Genomic DNA, 17,768 nt, shown 5'->3' with positions numbered 1-17,768 from the left:
TGTGTCGGATGCACTATGAAGACGGGGGCATCACGCCAGCATCCACCAACCACTCTCCAAGACTGGCAAGAAGAATGTGGTTTATTGTAACATGAGTTTGATGACATCATTCACAGCATTCCCCGCCGCTGTAAGGGCTGTATTGCTGCCACAGGTGGTCACACCCCCACTGAGCACATTGACAAGTTGTCGGAATGTGTGTGCAAATCCGTTAATTTGTAAAAAACGGACAACACTTTTGTCTGCCGTTATACATGTTGAAGCTGCTTACGATTTATTTTTTATTTTTTACGTTCTTTCTACTTTGCAATCATCTGCTTATACTGTTCTGTGGCGAAATAAAGGAAACCATGCAAAACTTCGTTTGTTGCTTTAATTTTGGACACCAGTGTAATTTTGTGTCATCCGGTTGAATCTTTAAATTTGATGTTGCGAGCGGCGCAGTTGGCAGATATTGTTTCACGTTCCCCATATCGTCTTTCACACCTTTTGGCAGTGTGTTAGCGTGCTTCTGTAACATGACTTGAATTAGTTCTCTGTTAATTGGGTCCTTCGCTTTGTTCTACAACTTTTCCATGGCGAGGTGAACTGCTAATACTAGATGCAGGTGTTTATTAGTACATATCAGTTCGTTTTATCCAACCGGCACTAATTCTGTATCAGTTTCCGCTTAAAGCTTTGGGGACAGTTAGCAAACTCAATCATACTCAAAAAAATAGACGTGAGGACTGCCGATGTCGGACATGGTAGTTTTGGACCTCGATACGCCTTACTTCTACCTTACTTATACAAGCGTTTCCAATCTTTCTTTGTGTAATTAGAAATCTAGTCATACAGATTTTGGATGTCTTTGTGAGTTTATTCCGTTTATAGTTCTTAATATTTCGTAAAGAGTTCACAAACGATGTCTTGTAAAGTGTGCTTCACCGCTAAAAAGAACGAAATGAAAAGGAGATATCAACATGGGGGACGTGGAAGTAACAGCTTTCTTGCATATAACATATGAATCGCTTGGGACAGATTACGTTGCTGACCCCGGTCTCGATATCATTCTTGGCACAGAAGTAGTTCGGGTTGCCTAAAACGTATCGGTAGGGACAGATAAATCTTCTTTTATAACCTAACGCATACGTAAGCTGATTGTTCTCAGTGTGCTAGCATTATTGTTGGGACAGTGGCCAAACAACGATTGCTTATATTAAGAATTCAGAGAAAAGAACGAGCATTGTACTCACTTGTCTTCTACGATCAAAGCTTTGTTTTATAAAGAGAAATAGGGTCATGCACCTCGGCTGTGAAATGAAACAGGGACCCAACTTTCAAGGAAAGTTACAGGTTGTTTTATTTTTATTCGTATAAATCAAGCGTCTTTATAAAAATAATTCTGTTTGGCATTCCTGTGAGAGACAAGACGATTACTGTAAACGTCAGTGGAGGTATTCCGCCGGAATTCCTTTGAATGTCGCATCAGACGTTTGCGCAATATTCGCGCTGCGACGAGACGCGGGCCGTCCTGGAAATGACGTCGCGCCGTAGCGTAGAGGCCTTCCTTCCCCTACCGCTGTTCCGTCCCGAGGCGTCCTCCCTCAATGTCGCAAGTTTTTATTTCTTCACTCAAGTTACTGCCTACAGCGACGCCGCCTGTTTTCTGTTTGCGAATTTCTTTCTCTTTCTCTTTGTGTCACGGGTCTTACAGCTGTTGTTTATTTCTCTTTTATCTACTTGCTTCTTCTTGGAGAATAAATTCTTCTAAATACGATAAAATGGGAACTCATAAACCAGAATAAGTCTCACTGCAATTATGTGATTGTGAACAGTGCACTGTGGCTTGGGGTACAGATGGTGTTCGAGCTTCTTTCGACTTTCATACTAACAAGCAGTTCCCTGTTGAAACTAGTGAGAGAAACCTCCATGGTACCATACAACTTTAACACTGAGGTATGGGACTTAATTAGTCGCTCTTTAAGTGATCCGCTATTCTACTGATTTAACGCCGTTTTCATTTCTTCCTATCTTTCGTTGAACGTTACATTTCTACATACCTGATTTACTCATCGATTTCAGAATTCTTATTTCTGTCTACCAGCTGTGACATATTAATGCATGTAACCCGAATGATAATATCAGTATCGTCTACTTTCAGATAATGGATAATATGCTGCCGCTCGATGTATCTTTTAGATTGAATAATGAATCGCAGTGAACTTTGGTCACTGTCTGGGAGCCTTGTGGTATTTGGGAGACAGAATTGCGACATAAAATTAAATAGATCTTTGTAACACAACATATATTTTAGACATCAACAATAGCACGGATATTATTGGAAGGAATTTGATGTCTATCACGGAAAGTATTTTTATTTAAGCTGTTGTTACCAAACGAACCAAGTCTCAGGACGTAAAAATTAGCTACTGCTCCATCTAGTTTCAAAGCAAAGATTTCCAACAATTTGTGCAAAGCTGCGACATGTGGCTGGTGCGATGCTTCGGGGCACTTTACAGATCGAGAAAAATGCCGTCGATATCGATCACAGACGACACTCCACAAGCGATCGAGGATATTATTTGCAGCAATTGCAGATTCTCCATCGATGAAGACGTTCACACTAACCACGTTCTGCAGCTTTGCTCAAATTGTTGGAACTCTTTGGTTACGGCTGAACAAGACATTGCATTTAGCCCATATTCTGCCGAAGTTTCACTTTGAATTTGAGTACAATTTAGACAGCTTCCCGACAAGAATAGTACTATACCTCGTACTTTAACTTTGGAACATGTTTCCAGTTGCTGCGCTGTTTCACTCACAGACTATGATGCAAGTGGTTTTCGTGTCGCAGCCGAACTCTCTCTGCAGGAAAAGCAGAACATTTACTCTGTTCTAACACTTCATCACTCCTGTTTCGCATTTAGAACTGTGACTCTGGTTTCAAAAAAATAGTTGCCTATGCATTTGATAGATATATAGCTACAAGAATTTTTAATGATTCAAGAAATCTTCGATATGTATAGTCATTGTGAAGAAACCTCGAAAGAAACTGATTGCATAATAAGTGTACAACAAAACATACGGATATAGGTAGAGAGATGGCGAATGAAGCCCATTTTACAGTAAGATATCCATGCTCGGTGCCTCAAGTATTACGGATGCAGAGTATTAACGAAAGATCTCTCACAGAACACAAATGAATTTTTGTTACAAGTAAAAGCTATTGGTAGCATCACGTTTAATGTCCAGACACTCATGGATGCGACAGGAACTGATATTGAAAGTAGCAAAACAGAACCAGATATACAGTTTGGTTGTTGCGAAGCAGAAAACTACAGCCAGCCGCTACTGATAATCCTACCGGTTTCGAACTGACAGGCCCATCTTCAGGCGGTTGTTCACGTTTAAATACAAATTTGTTGATGTTTGCATTAGATTCTAGGGTAGTGAAGCAGTCGAAAATCCTGCGTCAATATGTTGGAAGGCTGTTGCATATGCTCACGATACACTAAAGAGTACATAATGCACTTATTTGATGTATATACACCATCATGGTGTTCAGCATCACATACACACCGAAAAGCTTTGTCACATGAGAAAGTACATACAAAGATGACGATAACACGAATGTATTAAAGAACATAGCAATATCAATTTGCAGCCAGTTAATGTTTTTTATTCTTTGCAAAATCATCCTGTATGTCGCACACAGTAACGGTCTCAAAATGTAAATTTTCGACAGAAAAGGAAAAAGCCGAAATGCTGAATAAGTTTTCAAATGTTCCCTTGGATAGGTATTGTATCAAGTATTGATGATCGGATCACTGCAATGATATTAAAGTTAGTGGCACTGAGCAACAGCTGAAAATACTAAAACTAAATAAAGCTATCCGGTCTTCAGTTAGTTAATGACTGAAAGAAACATACAGGTCACTTTCGAGCCCTGTATGTGGTTCTCACGTGGTAGCAGACGACCACGTGATCTTTCAACACTAACGTAGTTCATGGCCATGACGTGGCATGCACATGCCTGTCAGTTGAGTGGAAGTAGCTGAGGAAGATCTGTCGAACTGAAGACCTGACAGACTGGCCAAAAGCACCTAGCGTATTTGAACGTGTTCATTTCCACACAGTGTACGAAGTTGACTACAAAAACATTGTGTCAGGGACCAGAGGCGAGCGTCACGGCTTGTCAAACACAACTAGAAAAGCGGCTGTCAGTGAACAAGGGTCCATTTAATCAGATTCTGAAGGAAAATAGCATAGGTAAGTAACTGCGATTAGTGGTCATTTGGAATCGGGAATATCACAAAAGTCAGTTCTTCAGAACGGAACTTAATGCTGTATGTCTTCAGTGGCCCAAACAACACAAAAATGACCGGTAGCTGAATGGTGGCGTGTAACATAGCACGACACTAATACAGCAAAGTACTCTGTGATGCACTTTGTTTGCATACACTATACTATCAAAAGTATCCGGACACCTGGCTGAAAATAACTTACATTTCCGTGGCGTCCTCCATAGGTTATGCTGGAATTCAGTATGGTGTTGTGCCACCATTAGCCTTGATGACAGCTTCCGCTCTCGAAGGCCGGCCGAAGTGGCCGAGCGGTTCAAGGCGCTACAATCTGGAACCGCGCGACCACTACGGTCGCAGGTTCGAATCCTGCCTCGGGCATGGATGTGTGTGATGTCCTTAGGTTAGTTACGTTTAAGTAGTTCTAAGTTTTAGGGGACTGATGACCTCAGACGTTAAGTCCCACAGTTCTCAGAGCCATCTGAACCGCTCTTGAAGGCATACGTTCAGTCAGGTGTTGGAAGGTTTTTTGGGGAATGGCAGCCCATTCTTGACGGAGCGCTGCACTGAGGAGAGGTATCGATGTCAGTTGGTGAGGCCTGGCACGAAGTCGGCGATCCAAAACATCCCAACGGTGTTCTGTAGGATACAGGTGAGGACTCTGTGCACGCCAGTCAATTACAGGGATGTTATTATCGTGAAGCCACTCCGCCACAGGACATACATTATGAAAAGGTGCTGGATCGTGTAGAAAGACGCAATCGCCATCCCCGAATTGCTCTTCAACAGTGGGAAGCAAGAAGTTGCTTAAAACAGCCTGTGCTTTGATAATGCCACGCCAAACAACAATTGATGCAATCCCCGCCCATGAAAAACACGACGACACCATAACACCACCGCCTCCGAATTCGAATTTTACTGTTGGCACTACACACGCTGGCAGATGGCGTTCACTGGGCTTTCGCCACACCCACATTCTTCCATCGGATCGCCACATTGTGTACCGCGGTTCGTCGCTACACAGAACGTCTTTGCACTGTTCAGTCGTCCAATGTTTACGCTTCTTATACCAAGTGATGCGTCGTCTGGAATTTACTGGCGTGATGTGTGGCTTATGAGCAGCCGCTCGACCGTGACATGTAGGTTTTCTCACCTCCCGCCTAAGTGTCATAGTACATGCAGTGTATCCTCATGCAGTTTCGAATTTCTGTGTGATGGTCTGGATAGATGTCTGCCTATTACCCATTACGATTCTCTTCAACTGTCGGCGGTCTCTGTTTGCCCATAGAGGATGCCGGCCTGTTCTCTTTTGTGCTGTACGTGTCCCTTCACGTTTCCACTTCACTAACATATTGGAAACAGTGAACCTAGGGATGTTTAAGAGTGTGAAAATCTCGCGTAAAGACGAATTTTCCGCGGAGCGTCCCATTTTGCTCTCTTTTGATCACATAGTGTATGTGACGTCACGTAAGCAGGTCAGTGTCCCATCCACGAAGTGACAAGCCACGTCCTGTTATCTATGGCGCCATCATCATGACGTGACAAGCCCCATTCATCTTACGTACCACGTTATTCGCTATCCAACAATCCATAACTTCCTTGGAGGAGTGGCAGCCATTAAAACGAAATAAAGAAGTACATTACCATTGACTGAAACGAAACGGCCTCTCACAATGTAACTGCAGAGCTATCACCAAGATCATGATCTAAGGTATCTGAACAATATGAATACAGCACCATTCTCAAAGGCATAGTTTTATTTATCAAAGACTACGCAATGGGTGTAACTATAAAAGTGGTTCCACACCATCATACTCGAAAGTATCCAAGCGATGAGATCTACGCACAACTGGCATTATCTGTCATGATTTCTCAAAACCTGTAACGATTTTTGAGTACAGAACACCTGTGGCACTATCATCGTAGCCTACTTGCTCTTACAATTAAAGAAAATGCACATGGCTCTCAGAACAGCACCACTAATAAAAGTTGCATATTTTGCAGGACTACTCGAGAACCATAGTTTGATATCTGCATCAGACTTTGAAACACAAAGAACCTTCAAACTGAACATTTTCATTTGTACATTGTTTGTATTACTTATCCAAATACTTGAGTTTTGCTTATCGGCTGTATTGATAAGATTTACTGCTTATTCCATGAACTGAAATCAAAAATTGTGTGATCAAACATTGTGTGATTAATAGTCAGCTTACTGGTGTTTAACGGAGCTGTTGTTTCAATTTTTTGCACAATATTTCGACGACGACGACGACCAAGGGCCACCTCATGTGCTGCGAGTTTTGCTGCTACGTACACTCGCTGCATGGACCGCAACGAGACTGTGAACTGTTGTTCATCTCACGCAACCATTTATAGCAGAGTTCAATTCTCAACGCCCTTGCGCTCTTTGGTGCTCTTTTGATTTAGCGAGCACGCACAGATACTCCGTGAAACGTAAATTCCCTCAGCGGTTTACAAATCTGACGGATGTCATGGTCGGAAAGATTTTAATAAACCGAGTGCCGAACCCCAAACGTTATTTAAATTGAAACGAAATGACACAACCCCAGAAACTCTACTGGTCTCATACTGGCATGGTTTTATATATATACACTGAAGCGGCGAATAAAATTTTGTACCAAGTCCGGGACTAGAATCCGGGTTTCTGCTTACTATGCAGGTGTTTTAGCCACTAATCCACCTTGGGTCAGCGGTTCACACAACCGAAACGGATTACCCTGGCATCCCTCCGTCCTTGATCCAAATTATTACTGTCGCTCCAGTCTGCTGTTAAGTTCCCCTTAACATATGAACAAAATTTCTGAGGCTTTCCATGTTCTGGAATAGCACCTCAGTATCGACGTTAATGAGGGATCCAGCCTGAAACCCTGGTGCATTTGCTTCTACAAATGGAATGACACAACTTCAGAGACCTTACTGCTCTCGTAAAGATATGATTTTATATACGATTTTATATATGTAGCCTGTAGTGACGAATGGCACACGAACAGAATGCCGAGGCTCCCCATGTTCTGGAATAACACCTCAGCATCGAAAGTTGTGTCGTTTCAGTTGTATTAGGACCCATAACTGGATTTCAGGCTGGATCCCCCATTTACGTTCGATGCTGAGGTGCTATTGAAGAACATGGAGAGCCTCGGCCATTCTGATCGTGTGTAAAGGGGAATTTACTGCAGCCTGTGGTGGCAGTGACAATTTGGGTGTAGGAGGGATATGCGCCAGGATAGCCCGTGCAGTTGAATGTACCACTGTGCCATGGTTGCCTAGTGGATAATTCACCTGCCTAAAATGCAGTAGACTCCGGATCGATTCCCGGTATTGGTACAAATTTTCATTCGCCGCTTCAGCCTACGTACGTTAAACTGAAACGTCCGTCCCTGTTTATTGGGTTTCATGACGTCTTTATTAAAATAGCCCCCTTAACCATGTCGTCCTTGGAACTTGGCGCCTGCACCCGATAATGGCGCAACCGTATTTAATTTCATGATTATCTTCATGTCAGTGCTCGGTGACAATTTATTGATTGGTTCTTTCAGTTGGATGTTTATGTGATGTTCCTTGCTTCTCTCCACGACTGTTCTAATAGTCTGCTCAACCTAAGATACGTCATATTCGCGTGCAATGCGACACACACCCAACCCTCGGAAACAGAGATCATCTTTAAAATTACAGAGAGTAAATTTTACCTTAGTTGAAGGGAGTGAAATACACTCCTGGAAATGGAAAAAAGAACACATTGACACCGGTGTGTCAGACCCACCATACTTGCTCCAGACACTGCGAGAGGGCTGTACAAGCAATGATCACATGCACGGCACAGCGGACACACCAGGAATCGCGGTGTTGGCCATCGAATGGCGCTAGCTGCGCAGCATTTGTGCACCGCCGCCGTCAGTGTCAGCCAGTTTTCGTAGAGATGGGGGATCCGCTCTTGAACTAATTTATAGAGTTCAATCTTTCAAAGGAGTGAACAATCAGTGATTCAGAAAAATAGAACGGTAGCTCCAAACGTTTCCCACGGCAGAGAGAGAGAGAGAGAGAGACGGAGCATATCAGCAGCGCCTCTGCTGGTCAGAGCACAGTGCACGCCACACAACACAGCCAGCGCCGGCCTCTGCCCTGCTTCTACCTTGGCTGCCTGCATTGTGCAGTGCCCCATTGGATTTTGTGTTTCACATATGCCGTGCCGTCTCTGTGCGTCGTCTGCCGTGGCCACTGTGCAGTGTCTAGCGCAGCTTAACTTCGCATCGCACTCTGTCGGCGATCGTTTCAGTCGCACGTCCTGCCCTCTGGGCAGTTGATGAGAGCAACAGGACAGAGAGCCACCTAGCAGATAACATAGGAACTACTTGCAAAAACCTGCTCGCAAGGGAACGGACGATTTGTCTCGGAGCGGGTGAGTTCACCGCTCCCCCCCACCCTCGGAACTCGCCCGCTCAACGCTCACCCCACCGTCTCGACTCTACCCAGAGCGTCAAGCAAAGCGACTCAGGTGTCACTCTGGTCTCTGCGGTCTCACCTCACGCAGTAATACAGCTCGCGGCTCGACCTGCTCGACTCAGCGCCTCTGTATCGCAGTTCGTCCCCACTGGATATTGTTCTTCGTAGTAATACCGCTATGTATATCACATTATTATGTTATGTATACATCAATTGTTTTTATTTTATTTTTATTTGTTTAAACTGATTAGATTAGGTTCCTGATGACTCCTCTTACTATAGGATTTTTATTATGGGCACTCGAATTTACGCTTAATTACGAGAGAACCGATAAACGTATCGCAAAATGTGATACACCAATATTTTCCTTGTTTTATTCTGCGTGAGGCTATATGCAGCACTTTCGTTTTAAAGTCAAATTTATATATTTTTTTCTTATTCTGGTACGGATTTTGCGATTTTAGGGGTCTTCGAAAGGAAACGTTCACTTTAAAAATATATGGCTTGCGATGTATTTGTATGAGGTTAATGAAATTTTAATACATTATAGCCAAATATATTGTTAATGTAAATCTCAAGTTACATCATTTTCCGATCACCCAAAAAACCACGATAGTGCAAAATAAATCAATAATCAAAAACTTTCTCATATCGTGGAAATTTCAATAAACAATACAAAATTCTTACTCATTATCTGTGTTACTTCAAAATAGGATCAAATAAGATCAAAATACAGGTATAGTACTGGAATAAACCAAGTTTAAAGGGCAATGTGCCATCCATTTATTTTCTATTGTAAATGAGTGGTGAGTCATGAAAAAGAGCTAATTCATTTCAGGGAGTGAACAGTTCTGATCCAATCTCTGAAAAGAACAGTTTTGCCCATCTCTAGTTTTCCGTGGCATACGGAGCTCCATCGCAGTCTTTAACACTGGTAGCATGCCGCGACAGCGTGGATGTGAACCGTATGTGCAGTTGACGGATTTTGAGCGAGGGCATATAGTGGGCATGCGGGAGGCCGGGTGGACGTACCGCCGAATAGCTCAACACGTGGGGCGTTAGGTCTCCACAGTACATCGATGTTGTCGCCAGTGGTCGGCGGAAGGTGCACGTGCCCGTCGACCTGGGACCGAACCGCAGCGACGCACGGATGCACGCCAAGACCATAGGATCCTACGCAGTGCCGTAGGGGACCGCACCGCCACTTCCCAGCAAATTAGGGACACTGTTGCTCCTGGGGTATCGGCGAGGACCATTCGCAACCGTCTCCATGAAGCTGGGCTACGGTCCCGCACACCGTTAGGCCGTCTTCCGCTCACGCCCCAACATCGTGCAGCCCGCCTCCAGTGGTGTCGCGACAGGCGTGAATGGAGGGACGAATGGAGACGTGTCGTCTTCAGCGATGAGAGTCGCTTCTGCCTTGGTGCCAATGATGGTCGTATGCGTGTTTGGCGCCGTGCAGGTGAGCGCCACAATCAGGACTGCATACGACCGAGGCACACAGGGCCAACACCCGGCATCATGGTGTGGGGAGCGATCTCCTACACTGGCCGTACACCACTGGTGATCGTCGAGGGGACACTGAATAGTGCACGGTACATCCAAACCGTCATCGAACCCATCGTTCTACCATTCCTAGACCGGCAAGGGAACTTGCTGTTCCAACAGGACAATGCACGTCCGCATGTATCCCGTGCCACCCAACGTGCTCTAGAAGGTGTAAGTCAACTACCCTGGCCAGGAAGATCTCCGGATCTGTCCTCCATTGAGCATGTTTGGGACTGGATGAAGCGTCGTCTCACGCGGTCTGTACGTCCAGCACGAACGCTGGTCCAACTGAGGCGCCAGGTGGAAATGGCATGGCAAGCCGTTCCACAGGACTACATCCAGCATCTCTACGATAGTCTCCATGGGAGAACAGCAGCCTGCATTGCTGCGAAAGGTGGATATACACTGTACTAGTGCCGACATTGTGCATGCTCTGTTGCCTGTGTCTATGTGCCTGTGGTTCTGTCAGTGTGATCATGTGATGTATCTGATCCCAGGAATGTGTCAATAAAGTTTCCCCTTCCTGGGACAATGAATTCACGGTGTTCTCATTTCAATTTCCAAGAGTGTACATTGGTTGCCATGCTCTGTAGGAGTCTACCAATGTTTTCAAGTATTTAGTCAGCATATGACCGATAAGCGATTTTTGGCGTCTCCCTCTTCGGTCTGAGTCTCATCCTCTTTCTCACGTGTTCTTGATTTTGACTGCATCTCTCATATGCTGGCCGAAATCCCGAAAAGTATGGCAGACTCCTACGGAAACATGACATCAAGTGAATTTCTCTCCCCACAACTAAGATAAAATGTATTACTTACAGTGTTAAAGAGGATTTAGGTCTCCGAAAGCGGGATGTGTATCGCATTTCACGTGGATGTGGCGTTTCTTCCGTTGGGAAGGCTATGAGAACAGTCGCATGCCGCTTGGTTGCCTTGGAAGGGCTGGGCTAAACGGGGCTTTCACACCATTCGTGACACAAATAAATTTTAACTACGCTATTTCCTCGAGAAATATATAGCAGTTAACAGTACACTGCAAAATGTCAACTGAAGTCGAACAGAGTAAGTTTCAATTCTGACGTCACCGGCTAATCGGTACGCTTCATTGGTAAACGAACTGAGATTCAATCTGATTATAAAACACAGACGTAAAATAATATTAAGGTTTGCATAATAATTACTGATAAAATATGCACTTTAGATACTGCCATTAACATCGAGAGTCTTTAAAAAGCAGTAAAATTTGAACTGAATGCATTCAAGTACCTCCGATTTCTTATAGCGTATGTGTGTGCGTTAACGGCGAGCAAAACGCGTATCTCAGGATAGTTATCAACAAAATCAGATGGTACAAATATACACTCACCAAATTTGACAGCAAAGTGTCCGAGAACTAACGAACGCACATGAGCTTCAGAATGACGTGAAAGCTTCATACTTGGCAAGAAATTTAAGAAGGTATTTAAACTTGAGTTTGGACACCAATAATTTAAATAAATGAAAGTTCACTAACATCTGGGCTAGAGAACAAAGGATGGATCAGTGTAATACTCTAAAATCAATAATTAAATAATGAGCAGTCATTCAAACAACATCAAAATTAATAGCTTACTAAAAATCAAGTTCTTTAACAAGTCAGCTGAATGCCAACACATGTTACACTTGAATCCGTTTCGCCGTGTAAAGAACAGTTAGGGCTTGCTCCACTCCGAGTTACTGTGCCAACTAAAAGGCAGCTCCCGTCAACACACCAGAAGGAAGCAGGATTAGCTCACAAATTTCTCTTACAAATTGCAGACAGCCCATTTAAACGAAGGGCAAGATGGGAGAGCAATGCAGAATTGTTTTGTGAACCACAAGATTTAAATGAAAGCAGTTCTTGAAAACATGATAACAGAAGCCAGAAATAGTAAGTGAGGCTAAGTTGCACCGCACACATTTTTTTGTTTAAAATATGCTAGTCCAGTCCCAGAAAATCATATATACACCAGCCCGAAGCCGGCCGAAGTGGCCGTGCGGTTAAAGGCGCTGCAGTCTGGAACCGCAAGACCGCTACGGTCGCAGGTTCGAATCCTGCCTCGGGCATGGATGTTTGTGATGTCCTTAGGTTAGTTAGGTTTAACTAGTTCTAAGTTCTAGGGGACTAATGACCTCAGCAGTTGAGTCCCATAGTGCTCAGAGCCATTTGAACCATTTGAACCAGCCCGAAAATACAGCACCGTTGCTTGAAACCACGGAAGAAGTTGAAGAATTCGTCGCACCGCAAGTTTTCTTGTACCAAGAACGCAACGGTGCTAATCACGGGGAGAGTTCCTAATGTGCTCACCCATGATAAGATACAGCAAGGTGCCATAAAACGCAAGTTGAGAGCCGCCTTCTACCTGCTTTACGACTCCCTCTCTACTAGCCGCTGTTCAGGAATACATGGCTACGACGGTAGACGACTGGTGGCTTACTTCTTGCAGCGGGTCCCATTCTGATCTGTCCAAGTGTGTAAGCCTAGGGGCCGATGACCCCAGCAGTCTGGCCCCATAGGAACATATCACAAAAATTATAATTACAGGCCACTGGAGCCAACACCGAGTGGAACTGCGATCCCACTCCCGGCTCTGGTCCTCGACCAACCTACCAATACCCCAGCGGGGCCAGTCACGTTCTGTGTCCAAAGATAAATACTACTGAGGGCGTACGCGGCTTATCGATTCGTGGCATAGTTCAGAACAAATTTCCTGTTGTTTTCAGTGACGGTTTTCAGTTACCTTTGAGGGAGATGTGAATGTACTTAAGGACCTTTAGGAGATGATTTTCCAACATTTATATCCTTTGGGTCGGGGTTCCTTATTAAGAATGATGATTGTGATCTTGACGAAGCAAAGTATCCTGAGGGAATTGCGTAAAGGAGTTCGTTGCTTACTGAAAAGGTGCAAGTCCCTTAAAGATCATTTATCTAATTAGAAAATAATAGCAATCCTATCACACTCCACTGGGTCAATCCTTACCATAAACATGTCCCTCATGAACACTCACCTCTGAGGACGACGTATTGAATCTCATTAATAGCCTGCAGTGGGGCGCTGTGTGAAACGCCTTACTAATATCTGGGAATATGGACACTGCCTGTTATCCTCCATTGGTGGTTAGCAGAATCTCGCGCGAGAAAAGGGCCAGCTGAATTTCGCATGAGAGACGATTTCTAAAATTGTGCTGATTGGTCAACAGAAGCTTTTCCCTTTCAAGGACATTCATGATATTCTACATGAGAATATGTTCAACGTTTCTTCAGGAAGCAGATGTTAAAGATATTCGTCTGTAATATTGTGGGTCCACTTTTTACCATTCTCTTACACGGGAGTTATCTGTGCTTTTTATTTCTGTGGCTTGGGAATTCGCGCTGGGCCGTATATTCACGATGTAAGTTTGCCAATGGGAGTCTCCAACACAGGGTGTCACGAGACGAAAGGGAGTGAAGCACTGTTTACTTAATTACAAAAATGGATAAATAAATAAACGTTTATAGCCTAATCAAAACTTTATTTTTACACGATAAGTTTCTGCTTGGTAATTGTGAAATTTTGTATTAGATACGTTGCCAGTACTGTGGTGTGCTTAGTTTTTCTTCAGGATTAGAGAAGCTACCATAACTGAATGCTTTAATTCCAACAGAATTCCCTCCACCCCCTGTCTTTTTGCCTCGAAACTTGAGATCAAAGTCTTGGTTCAGACGCTAAAACTGTGCAGGTATTAAGTCCCAGACCATTCTCATAACACCATTTCCACCATAAAAAATTAACTCTCGTGATTATGTTTATTTCACAAGAAGCGAATACAGCATATCGTTATTGAATTGAGTCCTACCGCTCTATACCGATGACTCTTAGATTAGATTATCATTCTTATATTTAATCTGTGGCGCTTTTTTAAAATAACTGTAGAATGCGATGGTATAATGTGTGCACGTTATGAGTTTAAAAAGCACATCCATTTTGCTTGCGTATGTGAACTCTGTAACCGTCCGGAGGAAGGGAATCGAGATCCGCTTTGTACTGCTCAAACAAATCTGACCACCCACCAATACCTCCAGTCCAGTGTCCGGTTGCACAATGGATACACTCAATATTCTGCTTACGCCGTTTGGAACAACATAGGAAAGAATTATACCACTAATATTTAATAAAGAAAGCCAGCTCAATATAAAAGTGCTTTTATTAAAACTGTCACACACTATTCACAATACACTTTGGTTTACTTTTCGGAAATATTATTAAGAATCAGCACTGAAACGATTAGGTCTCTAAATAGTCCTGGATAGGGAAAGACAGCGGCAGTGGATCATGGCAGCTGGTGGAGAACATCTCATATTGTTGCCCACGACTGTAATCAAATATGACTGCCAGGTTGTGAGTGCAGAAGGAGTCAGTTTTTCGCATCCGCTGGTCTCGAGTGTCCAATATGGAGTGCCTTTCTGCGAGTGGTGTTGTTTACAAATACTATTGTATTTTTCAAGCGCGCAAGGCGGCATTGATCATAGGCGTCTGTCCCGAGGAGAACAGAAATTTTTTTCTCTCTGTAGATATAGGTTACAGTCTACAACATTTGTTTCTAACTTTTAAAATTTTTAAATGACAATATGTCCTTGAAGAAACTGTTTTGTGTTACAAATGTGCCTGTATCAAAATTTTATGTTTGTAGTTCTAATACCCACTCTAGTGTAATGTTTCGTTAGTTTCCACCCACATAAGCTCCATATGCTCCATCTTCATTAATCAACATAGGTTATTTTGTCCCACGGGACACTGTCACGGAGATTTTGAAATAACTGAACTGACGCATAATTTCCGTACGTGTTGTAGATCTGTCTGGAGATAGAAGCAAACTATTAAGAGAAAGCCTATTTATAAAGTTATTGGAATCAAAATTACGTGACGAAATAGGAATCGAGACTACAAGATTGGACTAATGACAGCAGGAACGGTGATGTTACAGAACTCACTTCTCCCGCGCCCAATACGTGAAAGAAAAGAGAAAATACCTTCAAACTGGTGGAATGGTAAATACCGCCAGCCAGGCGCTCGACTGTGCTTTCCTGAATGTAAATGTACAACTAGATTTAAATCTGGCGAACATCATATCTGTGTAGTTTCTCTTCAACATAGAACGATTTCTTTCTGTCACGCTTTGTTGAATGAGATACATTTTCTACATCTACCTCTACATCCATACTCCGCAATCCACCTGACGGTGAGTGGCGGAGGGTACCTTGAGTACCTCTATCGGTTCTCCCTTCAATTCCAGTCTCGTATTGTTAGTCGAAAGAAGGATTGTCGGTATGCCTGTGTGTGGGCTCTAATCTCTCTGATTTTATCCTCATGGTCTCTTCGCGAGATATACGTAGGAGGGAGCAATGTACTGGTTGACTCTTCGGTGAAGGTATTTACTCGAAACTTCAATAAAAGCCCGTACCGAGCTACTGAGCGTCTCTCCTGCAGAGTCTTACACTGGAGTTTATCTATCATCTCCGTAACGTTTTCGCGATTACTAAATGATCCTGTAACGAAGCGCGCTGCTCTCCGTTGGATCTTCTCTATCTCTTCTATCAACCCTATCTGGTACGGATCATACACTGCTGAGCAGTATTCAAACAGTGGGCAACAAGCGTACTGTAACCTACTTCCTTTGTTTTCGGATTGCATTTCCTTAGAATTCTTCCAATGAATCTCAGTCTGGCATCTGCTTCACCGACGATCAAGTTTATACGATCATTCCATTTTAAATCACTCCTAATGCCTACTCCCAGATAATTTATGGAATTAACTTCTTCCAGTTGCTGACCTGCTATATTGTAGCTAAATTATAACGGATCTATCTCTCTATTTATTCGCAGAACATTACACTTGTCTACATTGAGATTCAATTGCCATTCCCTGCACCATGCGTCAATTCGCTGCAGATCCTCTTGCATTTCAGTATAATTTTCCATTGTTACAACCTCTCGATATACCACAGCATCATCCGCAAAAAGCCTCAGTGAACTTCCGATGTCATCCACAAGGTCATTTATGTATTTTGTGAATAGCAACGGTCCTACGACACTCCCCTGCGGCACACCTGAAATCACTCTTACTTCGGAAGACTTACCTCCATTTAGACTGACATGCCGCGCTCTGTTATCTAGGAACTCTTCAATCCATTCACACAATTGGTCTGATAGTCCATATGCTCTTACTCTGTTAATTAAACGACTAAAGAGTAGATTTCTACTCTCCAGAAAAGTCATTATACTCGAACATAGTAGGTGTTCCAAAATTCTACAGCTGATCGACGTTAGAGATATAGGTCTATAGTTCTGCACGTCTGTTCGACGTCTCTTCTTGAAAACGGGGATGACCTGCGCCCTTTTCCAATCCTTTGGAACGCTACTCTCTTCTAGAGACCTACTGTACACCGCTGCAAGGAGGAGGGCAAGTTCCTTCGCGTACTCTGTGTAAAATCGAACTGGTATCCCATCAGGTCCAGCGACCTTTCCTCTTTTCAGCGATTTTAATTGTTTCTCCATCCCTCTGTCGTCTATTTCGATATCTACCATTTTGTCATCTGTGCGACAATCTAGAGAAGGAACTACAGTGCAGTCTTCCTCTGTGAAACAGCTTTGGGAAAAGACATTTAGTATTTCGGCCTCTAGTCTGTCATCCTCTGTTTCAGTACCATTTTGGTCACAGAGTGTCTAGACATTTTGCTTTGATCCACCTACCGCTTTGACGTAAGACCAAAATTTCTTAGGATTTTCTGCCAAGTCAGTACATAGAACTTTACTTTCGAATTCATTGAACGCCTCTCGCATAGCCCTCCTCACACTATAATTCGCTTCGCGTAATTTTTGTTTGTCTGCAAGGCTTTGGCTATGTTTATGTTTGCTGTGAAGTTCCCTTTGGTTCCGCAGCAGTTTTCTAATTCGGTTGTTGTACCACGGTGGCTCTTTTCCATCTCTTACGATCTTACTTGGCACATACTCATCTAACACATATTGTACCATGGTTTAGATCTTTGTCCACTGTTCCTAAACACTATCTGTACTTGAGACAAAACTTTTGTGTTGAGCCGTCAGGTACTCTGTAATCTGCTTTTTGTCACTTTTGCTAAATAGAAAAATCTTCCGACCTTTTTTAATATTTCTCTTTACGGCTGAAATCATCTATGCAGTAACCGCTTTATGTTCGCTGATTCCCTGTTCTGCGTTAACTGTTTCAAATAGTTCGGGTCTGTTTGTCACCAGAAGGTCTAATATGTTATCGCCACGAGTCGGTTCTCTGTTTAACTGCACAAGGTAGTTTTCAGATAAAGCACTTAAAAAAATTTCACTGGATTCTTTGTCCCTGCCACCCGTTATGAACTTTGGAGTCTCCCAGTCTGTATCCGGCAAATTAAAATCTACACCCAGAACTATAACATGGTGGGGAAATCTACTCGAAATATTTTTCA

The sequence above is a fragment of the Schistocerca cancellata genome, chromosome 9 (genome assembly GCF_023864275.1).
Source record: "Schistocerca cancellata isolate TAMUIC-IGC-003103 chromosome 9, iqSchCanc2.1, whole genome shotgun sequence".
Lineage (NCBI taxonomy): Eukaryota > Metazoa > Arthropoda > Insecta > Orthoptera > Acrididae > Schistocerca > Schistocerca cancellata.
Note: the sequence above shows the minus strand (reverse complement) of the source record.